We start from the raw sequence: 25,774 nt of genomic DNA, 5'->3' as shown, positions 1-25,774 counted from the left end.
AACAATTCATGGATATAGTCATAACACTTTTGTTTCCCACTGTCCCTGTATGATTCATTCCATGGGGGCAGTTTCCCCTTTGCCTGTAATGATAATCTTGGTTCCGGTCGTGTTCCATAGCTGGGTGGCCATGGTGGGCAGAGTCCTAAGATGACCTCCAAGACTGCAGCCCGCTGGTGCACACATTCTGTAAAATTCCCTCCCCTTGAGTGTGGGCAGGACATGTGAATATGCTGAGATAGTTACTCCTGTGAGTATGTCACACTACATAAGCCTCCTTCATAGCAGACTGGGTGGAGACTCTCCTGCTAGGAGCTAAGGACCAGGCTGACTGTCAGCACGAAAATGGGAATCTCAGTCCTACAACCACAAGGAACTGAATTCTGCCAACAGTTTGGAAGAGGCTCCCAAGCTTTAGATGAGAACACAACAGCAGACACCTTAATTTCAGCCTTGTGAGACCCTGAGCAGAGAACCCGTGCCCAGGCTCCTCACCTATGGAAACTGTGAGATAATATATGCGTATTGTTTTAAGCCACTAAGTTTGTGGTAACGCATTACACAGCAGTAGAAAACTAATAAAGTAACTTCCTAGCATTCTATCAAAGCATGAAGAGAAAATAGTATTTATATAGTACAGTGAGATAAACGGGCAAAGATACCCAAAGCTGGGGGCACTGCCCTGGGGCTCGAACAAGCCCCAGGCCCCAGTCAGCCACTCTGAAAGATTAGGGGCTCCATGTCTACTCCCACCTGTCAAGAAGCTCTGAAATAGAAGGTCCCACTTGCAGTTTGAGCTGTGAATACAATCTCCATTCAGATGTTTTGAAACAGGAGGGAAGGGGGCAAGGCATAGCCTTTAAAAGAATGACATAGCCCGAGGACACAACATAAACTGATTAGAACCAAATAGTTCCAAGATGGTGGACTTCCACTAGACCTTAAGCCTCAGTATACGCTCATTGTAACACATCAGCACACTAAATGACACACCCACAAGTGCCATGACAGTTCCAAGGCCGATCATAAAGTTCAAAAAGTAGGTGGTAGCCCAATTTCTGGAAATCCCCACCCCTTCCCCAAAACAGCTGGAATACTCCTCCCACTCATTAGCCTATGAAATTACCCACCCCTATAAAAACTGACAACCCCATACCCTGGTGCCGCTCTCACCTTCCGAAATGGCCCACACTCTGTCTGTGGAGTATGTTTCTCTCTAAATAAATCCACTTCTTACCTATCGTTCTGTCTGTCACTGAATTCTTTCCACAATGAGACATAAAGAATCTGAGCTTCATTAAATCCTGAGACCAGGGCTTCCCTGGTGGTGCAGTGGTTGAGAGTCCGCCTGCTGATGCAGGGGACACGGGTTCGTGCCCCGGTCCGGGAAGATCCCACATGCCGCGGAGCGGCTGGGCCCGTGAGCCATGGCCGCTGAGCCTGCGTGTCCGGAGCCTGTGCTCCACAACGGGAGAGGCCACAACAGTGAGAGGCCCGCGTACCGCAAAAAAAAAAAAAAATTAAAAATAAATAAATAAATAAATCCTGAGACCAGGTGTGTGATCTCAATTAAAAGACCATGGGTTCAAGTCCCAATCTAGGTTTTGGCTGGGCTTGAGTCCTAGAGCATGGATTCAAGTCCCAATCTGAGATGCATGGTTTCAGTTTGAATATATGGCAATAATAATTTGATTTGGTGTTGAGATGGAGCAGGATCCTGTGGGCCCCTTCTGGGTCCAAAAGGTCCCCTGTGTCCCCTGTTTCTTGTCTTGTAGAAAAAGGCTTTAGTCTCCAAGGCCTTCCCTCAGTTCCAAAGAGCAGACTCAAGCAGTTACCAATTAGGGAAGTGAGGGAATGCAGAAACAAAGGGAAAGCAATTAAGCAAGAAAAGTAATGTTAACAGTTCAGCAACAAAACAGAATCCTAGTTCCTCCTCAAGGAATATACGTAACAATCTAATGCATATCTTTTGAGTTGTCCTGCGGAAACAAAGATCCCCACCCAGGTGGAGGATGCTGACCACAAGCACTAAACCCCAGAGTAATAGGAACCAGAATGTTGATGATTAAGATTCCCGAAACACCACCCTGTTACCTCACCACCAGCCAATTAGAAGAAAGTCCACAAACTGCAACCTTCACCCCAACTGTTGCCTTTTAAATCCTCCCCTTTTAAACCCTCCCCTAAAAGCCATTGGGGAGCTTGGGTCTTCTGAGCCTGAGCTGCCCAATCTCCCTGCTTGGTGCCTGCAATAAACACTGTACTTTCCTTTACCACAACCTGGTATCAGTAGACTGGTTTGCCGTGCAGCAAGTAGACCCAAGTTAGGTTCGGTAAGAGTGTCACATTTTTCTCCCACTCCAGCAGTATCCAGCTGCCTCTGGAATGCTTACCTTGGAAGAGGGAAGCAAGATTCTCTCCTGTGGTCCAGCAATGGCATCCCCTTGTCAGTGACCCTGACTCCACATCCTTCTCATCCTAATCAGAACGCTTCTTCCAGGCTGCTGGCCCTGATGGCCACCGACAGGCCCTTCTTAGGAGTGCCCACCTGATACTGCAGCATAAGTATTCTGGGAGTCTGGGGGCCCTTCAGGCCTAAACATCTTCAACCTCTGTTCCCACACTGCTGAGGTGTGGTTCTGGAGAATGCAAGCTTCACTCAGGGTGGTCAGGCAGTCACCCCTCTCCTTGAGGCCCCTCAGGCCTGTCTGGGCTCCAGTCAACATCGCAGCCTGGGCCCAGTGGATGGAGTGCTAAGCCCCTTCCCAGGGACCCACCAGTTTCAGTTTAAACTTTAATCGAGTCCCTTCCAATTCTCCCTCCTCCACTCCACCTCACCCCTTGGTTGAAATCTTATCTCTTTTTGGGCTGAGAAAGAGACTGTTATTCTCCACAGTCTGGTTTATGATATAAAATCTGTGCTCTGAGCCCTCTGGCTTTGGCTTTTGATATTTAAAGCCAAGCTTTTGAAATTCAAAAATACCCTTTTTTCTCTCAAGCACCTTGCCCTTAGAATTGAAATCCATGGCTCTCAATACCATTGCCTCTACAATAGATTTACAAAAGGCTACTTAAGAGCTCAAAAGCCAGGAAAGGGACTCTTTGTTCTCTCTGTATGGTCCCTACCCTAAGAGCAATGCAGAAAAGGTGCTGCTGCCCCTGGCAGTGAAGCGGAGAAGTGAGGGGGTTAAAGAATTGGAAAGGCACCAGTTTAATATCAAATTTTTACTGTGAGGCATTTATAAAACACTGAGGTGTGCTTCCCCAAGGCTTAGCTAGGCGTGGTTTTCATGACTCATTCCAGCAAAAGTACTAATAAAAGCAGGAAATAGTGCCTTTATAAATATTGACACAAATCGTTGACAGGTAAATTTATTGTGTTCATTTATGAGCATTTGTTAACGAACTTTTTGAAAATAATCTTAGAATTTATCCAATGTGCAATTTTAAATACACCACTTATTTTATACTTGAGTACATTAAAATATTTATAAGAATCCACACATATACGGTCAACTAATTTTTGACAAAGGTGCAAAGGCACTCCAGTGGAAAAAGGGTGGTCTTTTCGACAAATGGTGCTGGGACAATTGGCTATTCATATTTTAAAATATTAACTTCTATTCATATAGCCACCATTTACAAAAATTTACTCAAAATGAATCATAGTCCTAAATGTAAAACCTAAAACAACAAAACTTCTGGAAGAAAATATAAGAGTAAATCTTTGTGAACTTAGAGTAGGCAAAGACTTTTTTTTGACACGACATCAAAAACACCATTCATTAAAAAAAAATTGATAATTTGAACTTCATAAAAATTAAAAATTTCTGCTCTTCAAAAGATAGTGTTGAAGGAAAAGAGAAGCCAAGGACAGGGAGAAAATCTTAGAATATGTCTTATAAAGGACTTGGATCCAGGGTGAATAAGGAGCTTTAAAACTTCAATAATACAAACAACACAATTTTTCCAAATGAGCAAAAGATCTGAAGACATTTCACCAAAGGAGATGTATGGATGAGCACATGAGAAGATGCACAACATCTTTAGTCATTATGGAAATTTAAATTAAAACCACAATGAGATACCGCTAACAGAATGATTAACATGAAAATGCTGACCTGATAAAGTATTGGTAGGGAACTCTCATACATTGCTGCTGGGAATGTAAAATGGTACAACCACTTGGGAAAAGTTTGACAGCTTCTTAAAAAGTTATACATACACCTACCATATGGCCCAGCCATTTCTATTTTAGGTATTTGCCCAAGAGATATGAAAGCAGATTCCATACAAAGACTCTTATGAATGTCCAGAGCAGTTTATTTGTACTAGCCTCAAACTGGAAACAACCCAAATGTTCATCATCTGGGGAATGAATAAACAAACTGTGTATATCCATACAATGGACTACTACTCAGTAATAAAAACAAATGAACTATTGACACCCTGGATGAATCTTATATTGAGTGAAAGACACTAGACAAAAAAGAATACATACTGCGTGATTCCATTTATATACAATTATAAAAATGCAGACTGATCTCTAGTGATAGAAAGCAGATCCATGGCTTGCCTGTAGGCAAGAATGGGCAAGAAGGGATAGAGGAGGACAGACAGGGGCAGGAGGAATGGATCACAAAGGGGCATAAGGAAATCGGGGTGGGGGTGATGGATATGTTTATCATCCTAATTATGGTGATGATTTCACAGGTAGATAGATATGCCAAAACTTACCAAATTGGACATTTTAAATAACGTGCAGTTTCTTACATGTCGTTATACCTCAATAAAGCTGTGAAAAAGATATGTGTATAAAAGCAACGTGTGTTTCTAGGTCTGTCATTGATGGAAATGACAGACTTCCAACAATCAGGGACAGAATTCTAAGAAAATTCATGCATACCTTCCAAAGCCTAAACTTAGTCACATCCAGCTACATATGGATCTCAAAGATTCCCTTGTTAACCTCATTAAATGTTGTACACAAAATGGACATTTTTTTACATGTGCTTACAATAAAATAGATAAATAACTTTTATTTTATTTTATTATTTATTTATTTTATTTTTGGCTGCGTTGGGCCTTCGTTGCTGCGCGCGGGCTTTCTCTACTTGTGACGAGCGGGGGCTACCCTTTGTTGTGGTGCATGGGCTTCTCATTGCGGTGGCTTCTCTTGTTGCGGAGCACAGGCTCTAGGCACGCAGGCTTCAGTAGTTGCGGCTCACGGGGTCTAGAACGCAGGCTCAGTAGGTGTGGTACACGGGCTTAGTTGCTCTGCGGCTTGTGGGATCTTTCCAGACCAGGGCTCGAACCCGTGTCCCCTGCACTGGCAGGCGGATTCTTAACCACTGCGTCAACAGGGAAGTCCCTAATTTTTAAATGTTAATAGCTTATCAATAACTGAAACCAAGCAGGACCCTGCGGGGCCCTCCTGGGTACGAATCCTTTCCACTTCTTCCATTTCTTGTTTGTAGGAAAAAGGCTTCAGCCTCCTAGACCTTCCTGAATACCAAAGGGCAGATTCACCCTGTTACCTCACTACCAACCAATCAGAAGAAAGTCACACACACAGCAGCCTTTTGCATTGTCAACACATGTGTCTCCTCGGACAATTCATTTCCAAGTGTTAGACAAGAGTCCACTATTGGGCCCTGGAAGGGGTCCCTCTTCTGGTAACACAGCTACAGGAGGGGAGAGTGATCAAGAAGAAAAACTGTACTGAGAAAGGCCAGGATGCGGAGAGGAAGGGAAGGCGAGAGTGGGTTATTGAGCCCCACATAGCCTGTAGGCACACCAATCCTAACAAGCTGTCTATGTGGAGGTGCTTCACTTGTTATCTCAGTTCATCCTTAAAATCCTACAAGTTAAGTACTACTGTTAAACTCCTTAAAAGGTGAGGAGACTGGCATCTGGTAGAAAATTTGAATAACTTGCCTTAGGTTAGAAACCATAACAGCTGGAGGAATTTCCAACTGTATTAGTTTCCTAATATCGCTTGGTGCCTGTACCGATTTAGTGGCTTGAAACAAAACAAATTTATTCTTTCACAGTTCTAGAGGTCAGAAGTTCAAAATGAGTCTTATGGGGCTAAAGTCAAGGTGGAGACTATGTTCCTTGTGGAGGTTCCAGGGGAGAATCTCTTCCTTGTCTCTTTAAGCTTCTCAAGGCTGCTATCATTCCTTGGCTTGTGGCTGCATCACTCCAATTTCTGCTTTCATCATGCATGGCCTTCTCATCCCTTTGACTCCCTGTTATGAGGACCCTTGTGACTACATCGAGCTCTTAAAAACAAGAAACAACAGGCACAAAATAAAGTCATTGGCCCCCATGACAGCAAACCAAGACTTCATTGCAGTTTCAACCTCTCCTAGGAACGTGGTCTTTAAACAGACAAACTGAAATTTCCTGATCAGCACTAGCAAAGCAATCTGCACAATAAGACTCCTGTCATTCCCTTCGCCTCAAAAGAAGATGACCTGGCTGGAAACAATTCTTTCTTTTCTCTTGCTAAAAACTTCCTTGCCCTACCCTCCTTCTGCCTATAAAAACCTTCCATTTTGTACACATCCTCAGAGTATCACCCTACTACTTGCTAGATGAGAGCTACCTGATTCATAAATTGCTTAATAAAGCTAATTAGACCTTCAAATTTACTCTGTTGAATTTTATTTTATTTTATTTAGTTTTGGCTGCATCAGGTCTTAGTTGCAGCACACAGGATCTTTGATGCAGCATGCAGGCTCTTCATTGCAGCGTGCGGGCTTCTCTCTAGTTGTGGTGTGCAGGCTCCAGAGCATGTAGGCTCTGTAGTTTGTGGCACTCAGGCTCTGTAGTTGAGGCGCACAGGCTCAGTAGTTGCAGCGTGCTGGCTTAGTTGCCCTGCGGCATGCGGGATCTTAGTTCTCTGATCAGGGATCGAACCTGAGTCCCCAGCATTGGAAGGCGGATTCTTAACCACTGGCCCACCAGGGAAGTCCCTTAAATTTTATTTTTTTAACAGAGCCCACCTGGATAATCCAGGGTAATCTCCCCACCTCAAAGGCCTGATTTAATCACAGTTGCAAAGTCCCTTTTTACCATGTGTGGTAAGATAGTCACGGGTTCTAGGGATTAGGACACAGACATCTTTGGGAGCATTGTCTGTCGACCACACCAACCCTGGTTGACATGACTCCCTCGATCAAGAGGGAATGCCCTTGCTGACCAGTCCCCAGTCCCCCTTCCCCATCCCACCTTCTCTCACTCCCTCCCCACAGTGGGCACTGCAGCCAGAGCTCACAGCCTGGAAGCTTGTGGCATTTGGGTACCATGTTCAGCCCTATGCTGGGTTTGTGTAAGTTTTTCAGGATGGAATCATGTCTCTTTCATCTGCGTAGCCCCTATAGCCCACAACACGGAGCCCTGCACACAGGGAGACTTGGTATTTATTCAGCACCTGAGTGGCTCAATGGAGGGATGACACAAAAACATCACCTTTGTCTCCAACCACAAATGAAACAAAGACACATACATTTGCCACCATATGGAGGTTGTGTTTACTCTGTAGTGCAGTCCTGAGAGCTCATACCGCTCTAAGGGTATGTTGAAATCCTAACCCCCAATGTTATAGCATTTGGAGGTGGGGTCTTTGAGAGGGAATTAGGCCATGAGGGTGAAGCCCTCATGAATGGGATTAGTGTCCTTATAAAAGAGACCCCAGAGAGCTCCCTGACCCCTTCTGCCACATGAGAACACAGCAAGAAAACAGCCGTCTATGAACCAGGAAGTAGGCTCTCGTTGTAACAGGGAAGAGCCAAATCTGACTACTTGTTGCCTCTGTTTCTCTTACTTTAACCTTTGCTCTCTGCTGCTCTTGTTCACTAAAACGATACTGTCTATACATAATGGCCTGCCTCGGGGAACCCTGCCCCTCTGCCTGAATGTTAAACCAAAGTGCCTTTGTTCAGACAAACATCCGGACCCTGTCCACCTGTGGGTGGCTATAAGAAAGAAGAAATTAACACATGCCCTTCCCGAGTCTGGCCATGCCAGGAGATATTTGCAAAACTTATGGCCTTTTTACTTTACTTCCTCATCTCTTCCCCCTCTCTGTGCTATAAAAGAAACTGGCATCCAAACCCCGATAAGATTGTTATTTTGAGACTCTAGTCCGCCATCTTCTCCGTCTGCCAGCTTTCCGAATAAAGTCATCTTCCTTGTCTCAACACCTCGTCTCCAATTTAGTGGCCTGTCCTGCAGTGAGCAGAGCGAGATTGGACTTGGTAACATCGCCAGACCCCAAATCTTCCAGCGTCTTCACCTTGGACTTCCCAGCCTCCAGAACTCTGAGAAATCAATATTTGTTGTTTAAGCCACCCAGTCTATGGTATTTTTGTTATAGCATAGCAAACAGAGCTAACCACACCACACAGAGCTAACACCTTTATTTTACCTACAAGGGCCGCAAAGCTCAAGGAAGGGAAGGCCCCCCGGCATTAGAGGCACCACCACCAATTCCATCAACCAACATTTTTTGACAGTGGGCAAAATGCACTGAGTTAGATACTGGTTCATCTACTCCAATCCCTGCACACACAGGTGCAGACGTGTGTGTGTGTGTGTGTGTGTGTGTGTGTGTGTGTGTGTGTGTGCTGCAGCCCCTATGGGATTGGAAATAGAGGTGCTCAATATTCTTCAAGGCAGCCCTGCATTTCCATTTCTGGTGGATTAAATCCATTTCTTTGCTTATCTACCACCTCTGGGGACAAAGGGCTTTGAGGCCAGAGATTTACCCTTCAACTTAAACTATAAGGCAATGACTCTTAAACAAAAATACTCCAGAGTTCCTCCGAAGAATGTGTGAGTATGGGGAACGAAGGAGCTGGGAATTGTTCTGGCCAAGAGTTTGGCACTTCCCTAAGTGGTGATGCTTTGTGTCCCCAGGATGGAGCAGAGAAGAGAAATGGATAAGAAAGAGGGAAACGAAAGTGAGACGCTCTTACATAACCTTCCACCTCTTCATTAGTCAGATTCTCACATGTAGTTTGGAATACTGTAAATTTCCACCCTCACTCACCCTCCACCTAATAGAACTTTAGAAATATATGCTAACAGCAAACAAAGATGTCTTTTACCATCTCAGGGGTTTGGGACTCCATAGCATCTTTCTCTTGAGATGTTTTGACAGTAGCTGCTGCCCTGTGGACCTGCAGTAGCGTTCATACAATAAACAACAGACCACGACCACATGGGTAGGCAGGTGGAGTACTGAACAAATCTAGGGGGGCACCATTCACACTGTCATCATGCAGAGTTGTACATTCACTGTGACAGTTTTCCAGCAGATGGCAGTGACGTGTCTCGAGGAAGGAGCCCTTGTTTATAGGAGCTGAGGGCAGTGCTGCGATACCCAGAATGTCTGGTTCACCTATGTGACCTTGGGTTCTCTTCTTTAGAGAAATGGTGCTGGCGATACAGAGCTGGTCAAAGGGCTAAACCATCCCCACCTGTGTCCATGTGACATGTCCTCGATTGGGGATAGAAAAGTGACCTGGGGCTGATGAAGGCAAACTGAGCAGCTGAGGGGAGTGTAAACTCCATCCTGGTCGCTGACCACATCCGGTGTGGAGTAAAGGGTACAGAATGAATGTCTTTCGCACTGCTATGTCCCCAGAACCCAGCCTAGTGCCTGACTCAGAAAGAGTGCACAGTACCAGCTAGTTGAGGGAATGAATGAATGAATGAAAGAAATTTTCCCAGCCACCTGTGGAGTACCTGGGTGAGTGTGTGCTTCCCTATCACCTCGTGCATTCTCTCCCTTGAGTCCTCAGAGAGAGACAACAAAAGCAATGCCCAAGGACCTCTCGGAAGGAAGGCAGAAACTGCCAAAATGAATTGACTTAAAAGACCCCTCACCAGGAGGCAGCCCCTGGACAGCCCGCTTTCTGGGGGAGCAAATCTCCTTCATCACCATGTGCTGCCCTTGCTGCTATAGCTCACTCTGTCCAGCGGTCTGTCTAGCTCTCGGCAAAGCCGATTTGCCCGACTCACTTGCAAGTCTGAGAGGTAATCACTGGCTTCCTCCAGTGTTAATATTCCAACAGAACTTCCCAGAGCCAGGCTGGAGCCCCAGCTGGTTTGGCTGGGTGTGGCCCTGCCTCTCTCCTCTCACACTGCCCATGCTCTGCACCAGAAATCCACAGATAAGGCAGAAATAGAAACCAGGTGAAAGTCTGGGCTGGGGCCAAGAGACTCCTGCTGGGAATTGCCAAGGGCAGACTGGCCCTGGAACAGTCAGCTCGCTGGCCTTAGGGAGAAAGGCTGGGGGACCCCAGGGTCAGGCTTCAGGTGCAGAGGGCTCCATCCTACTCTACTTGACTCCCTAACAAGTCAAAATTCAGATTGGTGAGACCTGCAAATGAAAGAATAATTACAGGAGAGGAGGATGGGGGAGCCAGATCCCCAAGAGACTTCCTTGTTTACCAGGCATGGTGTCTGCGATTGTCCTGGGGGTGGGGTGTCTGCAAGGAGCAGCAACACGGTTTGGGGGAATTTGTGAAGCCAAAGCAAGTTAGGGATGAAGGGATTGGCAAGAAAGGGACAATAAGGGATTCTGGCAGCCTGGAAACCTTCTCTGAGCATTTAAGGCAAATTCTATCCTATTCCTTCTCCCCTAAGTGATAGACACACTTGGGTATAAAAGAAGGTTACAAATAATTCTTCATACTTCACACTTCAGAAGGGATTTTCACATCCATGTCCTTGTGTGATTCTATAATAAGGTGGCAAGTAAGATCATTTTATTCCACTTTACAGATGAGGAAACTGAGACCCAGGAGGTAAAACAACTTACCTAAAACAGCAATAATAAATACAGTTGCATCAAGAACTTTCTATTTTCCTAACACTAAGTTTTTACATAACCTATGTGACAATCTAAGGTTAGGAAACGTGGCCAGTGTGCACCAGCACAGATCTGAGCATCTTTTCACCCCATCTCCCCCTCTGCACAGAAGGAGCAAATGGCCAAACCAGGAGTGGACCCCAAGGCTCTGAGAGATGGCCCAGTGCCCTTGGCTTGGCAGACCACACAGCCCGAGAGAGAGACCTCAGAAACCACCCTCCGGAGTCTGGGGGAATCAAGAAGAACCCCCATAACACATAAAACCCTGGTGGTCCAGCGGTTAAGATTCTGCGCTTCCACTGCAGGCTTGATCCCCGGTCAGGGAACTATGATCCCACATGCCGAACAGTGCACCCAAATAAATAAATAAATAAATAAATAAAGCTGATCTTGTCTTTATTTAAAAAAAAACAAACAAAAAACTGGGTCTGACACGTGTAGGTGTGGGCATAACACATGCCAAGCTGTTAGCATCACATAGAGATGGCTGGGAATTCCAAAACCTGCAATGTTTTCCCATGCCTTCCCACTCCCTGTCTCCCAGACCTGAGCTCTCCGGTGACCTAAGGGGGCTCACTCCAGGGCCTTCCTTCTGGAAGCTGAGCCCATCCTGTTGCTGGACACCCTGCTTCCCGTGTCACACCAGGAGCAGAAGCCAGCTCTCTTGGGCATGCTGCTTAAACAGGAGAATTAAAAATACCATTTGGAACAGCAGTGGCAAACAGAGCCTTCTGTCTAAGGGTCTTTCTGCCATTCTCCCAGTTCTTGGGTACCTTCTCTACTAGAGATGTTTTTCTCGGGAGGATGAAGGGATGGGGGTTGGAGATGGACATTACCCTTTTCTTTTTTTTTTTTTTTTTTTTTTTTTTTTTTTTTTTTTTTTTTTTTTTTTTTTTTTTTTTTTTTTTTTTTTTTTTTTTTTTTTGGGGTACGCGGGCCTCTCACTGCCGCGGCCTCTCCCGTTGCAGAGCACAGGCTCCGGACGCGCAGGCTCTGCGGCCATGGCTCACGGGCCCAGCCGCTCCACGGCATGTGGGATCCTCCCGGACCAGGGCACAAACCCGTGTCCCCTGCATCGGCAGGCGGACTCTCAACCACTGCGCCACCTTGGAAGCCTACCCTTTTCTTAAGAAGGTCTTTCTTGCTGTTGTTTCCATTTTTCTCGAAGGCTGAGAGCCCCTGCAGAGCTGTGAGGGCTACTCAGTGCCATGGAGACAACTGTGATATCAAAGGGGAGGATTATGGCTCCAGCGGGGAGGGAGGAGCACAAGTGCCAGCCGGAGCCGGCGACTGACAAGAGAAGATGACAAGTCACTTAGGCCCCATCTTGAGAGCCGGTGGCAAAGTGTGAGATGCAGAGACAGGCCTTGTCAATTCTGAAGGATTGCCAGTGTCACAGGAAACAACACTCTCTTTAAAAAGGTGCCTAGGAATAAACCTACCTAAGGAGACAGAAGACCTGTATGCAGAAAACTATAAGACACTGATGAAAGAAATTAAAGGTGATACAAACAGATGGAGAGATATACCATGTTCTTGGATTGGAATATTCAACATTGTGAAAATGACTATACTACCCAAAGCAATCTACAGATTCAATGCAATCCCTATCAAACTACCAATGGCATTCTTCACAGAACTAGAACAAAAAATTTCACAATTTGTATGGAAACACAAAAGACCCCGAATAGCCAAAGCAATCTTGAGAAAGAAAAACAGAGCTGGAGGAATCAGGCTCCCTGACTTCAGACTATACTACAAACCTTCAGTAATCAAGACAGTATGGTACTGGCACAAAAACAGAAAGATAGATCAATGGAACAGAATGGAAACCCCAGAGATAAACCCATGCACATATGGTCACCTTATCTTTACTAAAGGAGGCAAGAACATACAATGGAGAAAAGGCAGCCTCTTCAATAAGTGGTGCTGGGAAAACTGGACAGCTACATGTAAAAGAATGAAATTTGAACACTCCCTAACACCATACACAAAATAAACTCAAAATGGATTCAAGACCTAAATGTAAGGCCAGACACTGTAAAATTCTTAGAGGAAAACATAGGCAGAACACTCTATGACATAAATCACAGCAAGATCCTTTTTGACCCACCTCCTAGAGTAATGAAAATAAAACCAAAAATAAACAAATGGGACCTAATGAAACTTCAAAGCTTTTGCACAGCAAAAGAAACCATAAACAAGATGAAAAGACAACTCTCAGAATGGGAGAACATATTTGCAAATGAAGCAACTGACAAAGGATTAATCTCCAAAATTTACAAGCAGCTCATGCAGCTCAATATTAAAAAAACAAATAATCCAATCCAAAAATGGGCAGAAGACCTAAATAGACATTTCTCCAAAGAAGACATACAGATGGCCAAGAAGCACATGAAAAGCTGCTCAACATCACTAATTATTAGAGAAATGCCAATCAAAACTACAATGAGGTATCACCTCGTACCGGTTAGAATGGGCGACATCAGAAAATCTATAAACAAATGCTAGAGAGGGTGTGGAGAAAAGGGAATCCTCTTGCACTGTCAGTGGGAATGTAAATTGATACAGCCACTATGGAGAACAGTATGGAGGTTCCTTAAAAAACTAAAAATAGAACTGCCATACGACCCAGCAATCCCACTACTGGGCATATACCCTGAGAAAACCATAATTCAAAAAGAGTCATGTACCACAATGTTCATTGCAGCTCTATTTACAATAGCCAGGACATGGAAGCAACCTAAATGTTCACTGACAGATGAGTGGATAAAGAAGATGTGGCACATATATACAGTGGAATATTACTCAGCCATAAAAAGAAATGAAATTGAGTTATTTGTAGTGAGGTGGATGGACCTAGAGTCTGTCATACAGAGTGAAGTAAGTCAGAAAGAGAAACCATATGCTAACACATATATATGGAATCTAAAAAAATAAAAAATAAAAAACATAGGGGCAGGACAGGAATAAAGACACAGATGTAGAGAATGGACTTGAGGACATGGGGAGGGGAAAGGGTAAGCTGGGATGAAGTGAGAGAGTGGCATGGACTTATATACACTACCAAATGTAAAATAGATAGCTAGTGGGAAGCAGCCGCATAGCACAGGGAGATCAGCTTGGTGTTCTGTGTCCACCTAGAGGGGTGGGATAGGGAGGGTGGGAGGGAGACACAAGAGGGAGGAGATATGGGGGTATATGTATATGTATATGTATAGCTGATTCACTTTGTTATAAAGCAGAAATTAACACACCATTGTAAAGCAATTATACTCCAATAAAGATATTAAAAAAAATAAAAAAGTAAAACGGAGCCGTCCCCCTGAAGTGTGGACACCTGGAAAGTAGCAGCTGGCAGCGGGGCTGCGGGTGGGGGCAGGACCAAGCAAATGGCAGGGGGTGGTCCTGGCAACACAGCACTGATGGAGGTGGGACAGGAAACAGACAAGGAAGGAGGGAGGGGAGAGGTCAGTCTGTTGGCCAAGGCAGAAGGAATAGATCCTCCAGAAAGGCGGGACTGAGGCTCCCAAGACGTGGGTATTCTGGAGCCAGAAGGTTTGGCTAGACCTGCATATAGTAAGGGTTCAATAAGCAATTGCTATAGAGGACAGGCAACCTCAGAGGTGAGTCCCAGGGCTCAATCAATTGACCAGGATGTGTTGTGAGCTCACCTTGTGCCTGATGACATGGTAGGCAACTTATCAGACACAGCAAATATTAGGCATGTCCCTGCCTTCCTGATTGGCTGCAAGTACATATCAATGACACATCCATTCCTGAGGGCCCAGAGCTCGTGGCAAGTAGGTGGACAGGGAGTGGCTAGGCTGGAGGCACCCCTCAGGAGAACTGGCAGAAGGAAAGAAGGCAGAGGGGAGAACTGGGTGGTCCCACGGAAACAATCCACTTAATTTCTCTGGACCTCAGTTTCCTCAATGGAACACCTTGCACTGTAGGATGCTGCATCAAAGACACTCTTCCTACCTTTCCACCAAGGTCCAGTTTCTTTTCTTCTGTAGCAGCAGGGAGCAGTCCCTGACATCCAAATCTCTCAGAACAGAAATAACTCGGGCCATGATTTATCATCAAGCAGAGGAAGAAAGAAAATCACGGTGGTATCTTTGAGGCCGGTGGTAACATCTTCCAAGAGCCCCCTCCACCAGTATCCCACCCCACCACACCCAAAATAAATAGGGGAGACACATATTCCAGGCTCTCCCTGACACATCTAATGAATATCTGATGGAAACGTCCGCAAAGCAAACAGGAATCTAATCTATCCCTTCATTCAGCCAAATGGAAACAGCAGGATATCCATGGCTGAGCCTCCAGCTTCTGGCAGGGGACACAAAGAAGAAAGATGGAAACATTACAGTCGGTCTGATACCCAAATAACAAATAGGTATCCTGGAGAGAAATGTGTTTTATTGATGCTCGGGAAGAGATCCACTGATTTCCTTGTCTGCCCTTGCCACTTTAATTGAGGAAGGTGCTAGTTAAAAGTCAAAGGAAAAATAAAATGAAAGAGGATGCTTAAAGGCTGGCTGTCATCTGCTCCCGAGCACATCCAATCACACGTATGCACCACACACACTCTGTAATGAATTCTCCCAACAACCCAAAGTGTCCGTTGAAACTGGCCAGTGATTGGGCACAGTTCATTTTCCCAGGGGTTGACAGGTGTCTGGGCTTCAAGGCAGAAGGATTGCATGGGAAGGAAATAGCTTTGGGCCTGGTACTGGGGGGTGGGGATGTAGGTTTCTGTAAGGAAGAGCTGAGATTGGCCTGGGGTTCAAGCAGAAAGGGGATGTGGCCTCTCAGAGGCCAGGGAGGGGCAATGGGATCTTCACAAGAACCCTCACAAAAATCTCAGCTCTGGAGCCAAAAAAATAGTAGAGGGAAGGGAAAATGAAGCAAAATCGTGGAAGGAAGGCAAACAGCTCAAAGGAAAGGAAAGAAGAAAAGGTATTAAAAAGGGGACAAAGTGGCCAGGCCTAGTGCCGCTCCAGCCCTGGATGCTTCATTATCATCAGGACCACCATCTACCTCTGAAGATGCCAGGTAGGAGGGAGATTTTTGTGATACTATAAATATAGTTTATAGGCTTTGGTTTATCTTTATGACAGACCCAATAAATAATTTACTGCTCAGTAAAAGATCAAAGAAACTGCTAGAACTGCAGCCTGAAATATCAAAACCTCTAATGTTTGTATGGAAGCGATACCAACCCTGCAAATTTACTGTTTGATGGCGTAAGTTTATGGTCCTGTGCCCAGGGCCCCAAAAGGTAAAACTTTTGGTTTGTTTTTGTTTTTTGCGGTACGCGGGCCTCTCACTGTTGTGGCCTCTCCCGTTGCGGAGCACAGGCTCTGGACGCGCAGGCTCCGGTCGCGCAGGCTCAGCGGCCATGGCCCACGGGCCCAGCTGCTCCGCGGCATGTGGGATCTTCCCGGACCGGGGCACGAACCCGTGTCCCCTGCATCGGCAGGCGGACTCTCAACCACTGCGCCACAAGGGAAGCCCAAAAGGTAAAACTTTTAAGAAAGCAGAATAAACAAAACCATAGGCCAAATAGACATAGGAACAGACATAATAAGAAGAGAGCTGGAATAAAGCAGCTGACATCACGACATCGTTGTTACTGTGGGAAGTTACAATGACCCAGTCCCACCCTATTCCCTCACAAAGGACCTCAGGGGGATGTGAACAGTTATAACAGCCAACAAAATACATGTGATCAACCTTCTAAGAAATCACTGGAGAGAAACCCCAGATCTGAGTGAGTGAAGAATCAATGGTCCCAAATCCAGTCAAGGTAACACAGGCATTTTTCCCAGGAAGACTGGATATGATCATAGTTAAGGTCTGGGAATCCCAGGGGAGAAAGGCTGTACTAATAGGAGATGCCATGCCTGGATCCTGGAAGAGAAAGCCCAAAGCAAGCCCCACCCATTTTCTTCCCGCCTCGGCTCTGTCCTAGAGCTCAAGACAACTGTCCAAGCTCTGTCTCCCTGCCCCCTGCAAAACAGCTGTTCCTCGGCCATCCTTGGCCTCAGGATGTGCACCCTGCCAATGGATCTGGGGTAGAGGCCCTGGGAGCCAGCTTGGGGATGTTGAGTCAGGAAACCCAAAGTCCCAGGTAGGGGAAGGGCCAGAGTAAGGCCCTCTGAAGCACAAGCTCAGCGCAACGTCTGTAGGTGGCAGGGGCCCCAGGAGCAAGTGTTTGTTGGGGTTTATCCAGCACTGGCTGAAAGGGAGAGACACAGATGCCACAAGTATCCCAGACTCAAGAGAGGCATTTGCGACAATGACAAGTAATGATTGGTTCATAGGGCCCCATTGCGCACTGGCTTCTACTAGCCCCCAGTCCATGCTCACCTTTGGACTGATGAGTCATTTTCCCTATCGTTCTGGAACAAGGAGGAGCTCCAAAGAGCAAAGGGAGTCTCTGTCCACCAAAAAGTAACAGCCCCTCTGTAAATTGCTCCAGGGCAATTCTTTTTTATCAGTCTGGGGTGAGTTAGCATGAGTCAGCCCCCCCCCCTTGAGCCCAGTTACCCCTGGTTACCTTTGTCCCTCTTACCCTAGACTTTTAAAATTAATTTTTATTGGAGTATAGTTGATTTACAATGTTGTGTTAGTTTCTGCTGTACAGCAAAGTGAATCAGTTATACATATATCCACTCGTTTTTAGATTCTTTTCCCATATAGGTCATTACAGAGTATTGATTAGAGTTCCCTGTGCTATACAGTAGGTTCTTATTAGTTATCTATTTTATATATAGTAGTATGTATATGTCATTCCCAATCTCCCAGTTTATCCCTCCCGCCCTCCCTTTTCCCCTTGGTAACCGTAAGTTTGTTTTCTACGTCTGTGACTCTATTTCTGTTTTATAAGTGGGTTCATCTGTACCATTTTTTAGATTCCACATATAAGTGATATCATATGGTATTTGTCTTTCTCTGTCTGACTTATTTCACGCAGTATGACAATCTCTAGGTCCATCCGTGTTGCTGCAATGGCGTTAATTCATTGTTTTTTTATGGCTGAGTAATATTCCATTGTATATAAGTGCCACATCTTCTTTATCCATTCATCTGTCCATGGACACTTAGGTTGCTTTCATGTCCTGGCTATTGTAAATAGTGCTGCAGTAAACATTGGGGTACATGGCCCTAGACTTCTGCCCTAGACTTTTAACAGGACAAGTACTGGCATTTGGGTGGGATGAGTCTTTTCGTGTAGGACTGTCCCTGCTCATTGCAGGATGTTTAGATGATCCCTGGTCCAGACCCAGTGATTATTGAGAGCCAGGAGCAGTCCTTAAGTCATGGAGACAACCAAAGTCCCACATGGTTCTACGCATGGCCTCTCCCATGTGCAATACTGCCTCTCTACTTGGGAACCACTGCTCAAAGTAGGGAATGGACTTGAGGACACGGGGAGGGAGAAGGGGAAGCTGGGACGAAGTGAGAGAGTGGCATGGACATATATACACTACCAAATGTAAAATAGATGGCTAGTGGGAAGCAGCCGCATGGCACAGGGAGATCAGCTCGGTGCTTTGTGTCCACCTAGAGGGGTGGGACGGGGAGGGTGGGAGGGAGACGCAAGAGGGAGGGGATATGGGGATATATGTATACGTAGAGCTGATTCACTTTGTTATACAGCAGAAACTAACACAACATTGTGAAGCAATTATACTCCAATAAAGATGTTTAAAAAGAATATATACAACTAGGGAAGAAAATCTTGGGGAAAGCCATGGCCAGTTGGGAGACACAGACATGAGAATAGACAGATACAACGGATCAGACAGAAATGGGGACAGATGAACCATCCCGGGGGGGGGGGCAGCCAGGACAGTTTATGATAAACCTGATGCACTTCTACGAACTGATACAATCAGCAAAATTGACATTTGGTTCTTTCCTTTCCACGAGAGAGAGAGGTGAAGACACCTTCGAACCCAGCTGCCACCTCGAAAGAGACAATCAGCCAGTTTACCAAGTCTCCTCCCCCAAACATCCCTTTGGGATTTGGAAACCGGATGAGATGAAACAGACAGATCTGTCTTGCTTTCATTCTCCCTCCCAGCCTGCCCCTCCCCGACCTCACGGGCCGTCCTCTCCCTAATGGAAGCCAATTGCTGACAGATTGGTGGCAGGTTGCTTTGCTGTCTTCCTAAGTGGTTTGTCCCCACTTGGAGTAGGAGGCAGCCGCTGGCAGGGCCAGCAAAAATGTCAGGTCGTAAACAAGCTGGCCAGCAGCTCCATTCATTAGAGCAACTCAGTGCTGTGCATCAGGCCCAGACTGCAGCCCAGTCTGGGGCGCGTCCAAGTGGAGGCCTCTGTGCCCACATTCACTCCCAGGAAGGGTCCCTGGGGATGAGGCCAGCACTCCAGTCCTTTCCCCTGCCCCCTCCCGTCCCCAGGGCTCAGCCTCAGAAGAGCCCTGCTCAGGGGGAGGACTGAGGTAGAACTCCAGGGCCCCGGGGAGGACTCTTTCCTTCCACTGTAGAGAGAGGACCCAGAACTGCAGAAGGGGAAGCAGTCTACCTGCACCCTGCTTTGCCAGCTTTGTCATTCTGTCGCTCGAACCCAGAGTGGTCACTGTATCAAAGGCCCCATCCCTGCGTCCCCGCACACACATCTGATCCAGGCAATCGGCTGAAGGGCCCAGGGGCCCAGAATTCCCAAAGGATGCTGAGTGGAGGCCCCATGTGGAGTGTGGCGTGTGTCCAGCACGTGAATTGTCTGGGTCCCTTCCCCAATTGTCACCTAAAATTAAGAAGGAAGACCCTTTCTTCCTCCATCAGGACCACACGGGAATGCAGCTCTGCTTTCATAGCTGGCCTCCGTTTCCCTCCTCTGCTCCAAAACAAATCGACAGGGGCATTCTGCGCTGCTATTGAGAGCAACAGACCACTTCATTGAATCTGTGGAACCTCGGGGTCTGAACCATGTATAAATACATAGCACGGAGATTGATAATTACTATCTGTACCACTTACTGAGCACCAACAATCCGTGATAGCCTCTGAACCAAGCTCTTTATATACATTAATTTATTTGATGCTAATAACAATCCCATGAATTGGGTGCTATTATTATTCCTCATTTTTAAAGGCAAGGCAACTGAGGCTCAGAGAGGTTAAATAACTTGCCAAGGACCGCACGTGTGCCATGCTCTACTCCATGGAGCACTGTACATAGAACAGAAACTTAATACTTGACGAACCAAAGAGTGAATTAAATACTCAATTTTGTCTTCCGTGACTCCACTTTCTAACCCCACCCTGCAGCCAAACCCAGCCAGCTAAGCTATTTGTTTTTTCAGTAAAGACTTATGGAGCACTTACTCGATTTTGTTCACTGCTGTGAGTGGGTACAAAAAAGCAGCCACTGGAAAAGTTAATGGAAACAGTCAACTAATAAAAAGTTAGCAACATTTAACATTAACTCGAATTAATTTCAAGGTTACCTGTTTCCACTTTTAGCTAATTAAATGTTAGTGAAATGGTGCAGAACTACTTGACTACAGAGTAAGGTAGCGAAAAGAACTCTGGATTTGAAGTCAGGGATCCTGGGTTCCAAAACCTCACAAGCCCCCTCAGCACGTGAACAGAGCAAGACACGACCTTTCCAAGCCTCTGCCTGCATTTCCAACCTGAGACTGAGAATCCCTCCCACCATCACAGACAGAGTCACCGTCAGGACTCAGAAGGAAAATGCACAAGAGTGAGATTTATAAACCTTAAAGCTCCAGAAACATGGGAGATGGCATTCTTTTTTTTTTTGGAAGATTGAAATTAGTCCATTGACAGTGTTTTTTTTCAAAAGCAATTAACGGGCAATTTGTCCATAAGCTCATAAATTTACTTGAAACTTTCTCTGAAAACAATTTGCTCTTTCCACATGATTTGCAGTATGACAACATAACAATGTTGCTAGACTACCATGTGAAGGATTTTTTAATTTGATGATAGCAGAGAAGGGAAACCATAATTAAAATAAGGCAGGATAGTGACACGGGTTAGCGCTAACAGCCTGGTCGTTGGGTTTGCGTCTCATTTTCAACAGTTTTCACACTTGGTGGTGTTTTATAGGAATCGGGCACCTTTCTTTCAGTCCAACCAGACGACAAGCTCCCGAAGGCAAGAATAGTGTCTTCACGACCTTTTCATCCCCACACCTCCCACCACCTAGCACAGCTCCTCTCTGGAAGGGAACAGTGTGGGAATGTCTATTGCACAGACCAGAATAACACAGGAAGCATCCCATACCCCCAGTCAAGGGTCACGTTCGACAGGAAATGCTATCAACTTCACGGTTAGGTTTGAATTTTGATTAAGGAATCGATCAGGGGAGAAAAAGCAAAAGAAGGAGTGTGCCATCCTTGGAGCGACGCGGCTACAGCAGGTCAGCTGAACCTGTCACATCCCCATGGGCAGTTGTGATTCTAATAATAGATGACACCCATGGAGTGCTTCCTTTGTCCATTGCTATGTTCAGCTCATTTAATTCTCTTGACAACTATGAAGTCCAGTGAGTAGTCCTGCTTTGCAGATGAGGAGGCAAAGCACAGAAAGGTCAAGAAACCTGACCACACCCACAAAACAAAACCCACAGCTGAAGGGTGAGCTGAGTTCCCACTGACCCCAGAGCCCTGAATTCTGGAACACTGAGTAAACTGCCTCTGGATGCAGCAAGCAGAGTAAGTTATCTTGGTTTCCGCTCAAAATGAGATCATTCTCCAGCTTTCCAAAATAGGAGAGAGCCAAAGAGAACAATGATATTTTTCTCATTCAGGTAAGTCCAGATTTGTGGGGAGATGGATGGAGCGGAGCCGCACTTGGCTTTTAGCCAGAGTCAGAGTGCCCGTCTTTCTACTGGCTATGACTGATCCAAGATGGGGCCTTGCTGACTTAATTTTGCAAACTTAACAAGTGAACTAGAGACAAGGGCCAGCGCTGCTGTGCAAACTGGCCAGAGGTATTTCTTGGTTGGGAATGTCTCTCCCTCCCAGTCATAAACAGAGTACAATGTCGGAGCTGAATGCTGGCGAAATTACTTGGCTGGTTACCAAGTATTTTTAACAGCAGCATCCTTCAATTTCTCTCCCTTGGCTTGACCTAACTATGGAGGAGATGGATGCCTGGCAAGACTTGGAGCTTGCTTGGAAAGCCACACTCTGCAGCCGTGGAGGGAACCATGAGACTCAAGACCCTAGTACAGTGACTAGCAAATGAGAGGATACAGCAAATGGGGCACGTGTGCACGTGCAGACACACAGCCTGGCAGTCCTAATAGCACTAAGGACCTGTGGCATTGTGCTTCCTGGTAGACCCAGTCTTGGTGTCAGGGGGAGACTTGTACCCTCAAACTCTCTCAAACAAGATTTTCAGAAAAAAATATTATTCCACACTGAGGATATTGAATGAATGAGTGAGTATTAATCATTTATGAACTCCAAAAAACCTAATTCTCAAAATGTTTCAGGTGTCTAACACACTTTTAAGCAAGTTCCAGCTAAGTCCTTTCAAATTATTGAACGTAAATGATGACCATTATTTAACTATAATGACGTCATAGATAAGACATTAATCTTTTAGCTCATTAGTTACTGGTTTATTCCTACACTCACAGGCGTGAGGAATCACCTCTGCCCACAAGGAGCTTGTGCCTAGTAGGAAAGAGGAGGCATGTACATGAATAATCTCAGTTCAAGGCACTGTGTGATCAATGCCACGTGTAAGTAAAGAGAGGGAGCGTTTGCTTCTAGATGGGCAATCAGAGGAGACTTCGCGGAGGAGTCACCTAGGAAAGGAACTTGAAGAATTGAGAGCAGGATTTTTACTAAGTAGATTTGGAAGGAAAGGAGAAAGACTCAAAACTGGGTTAATGGAATAAAAAGTGAACCAGTTTAACCTGAGCATGAAGTTTATGTGGGGTGATGAGTGTGGCATGGTATTGGGAATGTAAAGTGGGACCAGATTGTGCTAAGCTGTGAATGTCAAGGTAGGGCTTACGGGATCTATTGGGGATACAATGGGGAGACACTGAAGGTTATTGAGCAGGGAAGACAAATGATCAAATTAGTTTGTTCCCAGTCCCTATTTTTTTGAAAACATATGATCCTCTCTGGCAGACACTACATATAGCCTAGACTAAAGCCAAAAGTACTCTCCCAGGCAGCGGCGAACCTGGCCGTGCTTCCCGCCTGCTCTCTGTGCCCAGAAAGCTCTTGAATTTGTCCCCTTTCTGGGCACGCGGCCGAGGTCAGCTTACCTAAGCTGCTCTCTCTAACTCCTGCTTTACTGAACACACTCCATGGTTCTTCAATGAGGCTCCAGATTCTTCTGCAGCGAAAATTCAATAACGTCAAACCTTTCCCTATTCCCAGAAAAGTAAGTTAATTGGTGATTGCCTTAATTATAAATTTTTCAACTATAAAATTATTGTTAAGTGTTGGCCTCTGCTACAGCTCGCCTTTAATAGAATCTAGCATGAGATGCCACTTGATTAAGTACAAAATTATATTTTTAATTTGCCTGGGTTTTGAAGTTGGGGCCATCTGGACGGGAATCCTTGGTCCACCACTTACCAGCTCTGTGACCTTCGGCATATCAATTGCCTTTTCTGAGCCTCAATACACTCGTCTGCAAAATGTGGGCAATTATGCCTTTCCCACCCAGTGTTAGGAGAACAAAATGAGATTAAACACAGGTGGAGTGCCTAGCCAAGTGGCAGGGTTTGGAAGGACTCAACAAATGCTCTGTCCCTCGTTCCCTCGCCCACTCCTTCTCACTTCTCCCGCCCTTGGGGGTGAGAAGTGTGCTTCCTGCCAAGGCTGGACTTACGAGCATCCTGAGATGCTCCGTAAAGTGGGAGGCAGTGCCACAGGGTGGAACCAGCATGGACTCTAGGTGGAAGACAGAACTGGGTTCAAATTCTAGCAGTTCTCACTGGTGGCGTAACTTGAGCAAAACGTTTGTCCTCTCCAGTCTTCATCTCCTCCTATGAGAAATAACAGAAGTGCAGTTACTGAGATGATTCAGTGAGCAGGTACGTGCAATGTCCCTTAGCCTCTCACCTAGTAGGGCTCAACTAATGTTAGCACTAGAAGCTTCCAGCAGCCAACCCTGGCAAGTTTGAGGACTGTCAGGCTCAGTTCTCTCCCCTCTTAAACCCACTGTTCCAGGTTCCACTTTCCTCTTCTTTTCTCAATAGTTTCCATCTCCTTGCATTCCATATGCCCAGGAGGAGGTATATTATAATGAGTAATCATGTTGTCACCCAAGACGGACAGACCTGCATAGGAATCTTGGATCCATTATTCAGAAGCCCAGGGACCTGAACCAGAGGGTTCAGATTAAATGAGAAAATGCAGGGAAAGCGCCTAGAAAAGCGCCCACTTGCGGCAGCCCTGTTGAGGGTAAGCCCTGTCGGTGCCATGTGTTTTGCTCTGGGTGGCATCCAGCTCCATCAGCTCTGTCATCGTTGCCTCTTCCCGGTCATCTTGGGCTCCTGTCCAAATTCACATTCACAAACCCACAGCAGTACTGATCCTCTTACCTTCAAAAACAAAAACCAGGGTCCCACATATATATATGACTGGTGGGGGGGGGGCTCATTTCCTGGGGAAAACTGGAGGGGTTGGCAGCCAGCACAGAGGAAGGCTAGTGGGCCCAGCAAAGGAGGCCAAGTTGTTGATTTCCTATTCCTTCTTTGTACATTTTGCTTAAAGCAAAGCTCATTGCCACCTCCCCTCCTTAGTCAAAGGAACTGTTATTTCTGCCAACTTTCCCTGCAGACATTAATTAACTCTCTGCAAGGCATGGCCAGATCCCACAGAATTCAGTGCCCCATAAGACAGAAGGGGACCCAAGTGGTACCTCCTCTCCCCTGCATGCACCAGGGAGGGGTGGCCATTTGTCCTCTGTCCCGGCCAGCCCAGGAGAGTTGGGGACTTTAGCCTCAGAAAGTTGGCTTCGGAGAAGGGAATTATCCTATATTCCTGAAAACCAGAGAAATGCCCTTTGCTGCAGGAAGGATCTAAAGTATTAAAGTAATCACTTCCTTTTTTATTTTTGCTCTGTTGTTTACAACTCATTGACCCCTACATCACCTCACTTCTTAGATCTGGAAAGACCTTAGAAAAAAGGTCATCTGGCTTTTTCATTTCACTGTGAGGAAATGAGGTTGGAGAGGCTGTGAGACTTGCTCAGGGTCATCGGAAATGCATTTGGCTGAGCCCAAATGAGATCTCAGCCCCAGGGTTCCTTCCACAGTTCCCCACAGTAGGACACAGCCGCTATTCTGGAAGCAAGTTCGGGCGTGGAGTATACACAAAGTCTGTCCATTTCTCAGTTAGCATTTATATTATGTTGAGCACCTACTATGTGCCAAACACTGTGCTAGTCATTTTCATCTATATTATTTCATGGGATTATCTTGCCCAGTTTCGGACCCCTGCCAGCACTGACTGGCACATAGTAGTTGCTCAATGAATGTGGGTTTTCTTCTTTGCTTTGGGAGCTGTGTTGGGAGTAGAAAGAGAGTGGGTTTGGAGTCAGTCTGGGTTTGAATCTCATCCCTACCACTTGTCAGCTTTTTGGCTTTTACCTCTCTAAGCCCCAGTTTCCATATCTCTAAAATGGAGATAACAATGAAATTGGAGTGTGGTGATAAGCTACTGCATGTGAAGGACCTATTACTCATAATAAGTACTCAATCAATTATAGTCATCTCTGTCATTCAGTGTGCTGTTATTGATATTGTTACATGCCTTCAAGGAGTTGATCATCTCAGAAGACACATACACACATAACCACAAAGCAAAGCAGAGCAGAGACCAGTGGAGGGCTGTAGAGGTTCCAGGAATGC

The sequence above is a fragment of the Lipotes vexillifer genome, unplaced genomic scaffold (genome assembly GCF_000442215.2).
Source record: "Lipotes vexillifer unplaced genomic scaffold, Lipotes_vexillifer_v1.1 scaffold931, whole genome shotgun sequence".
NCBI lineage: Eukaryota > Metazoa > Chordata > Mammalia > Artiodactyla > Lipotidae > Lipotes > Lipotes vexillifer.
Note: the sequence above shows the minus strand (reverse complement) of the source record.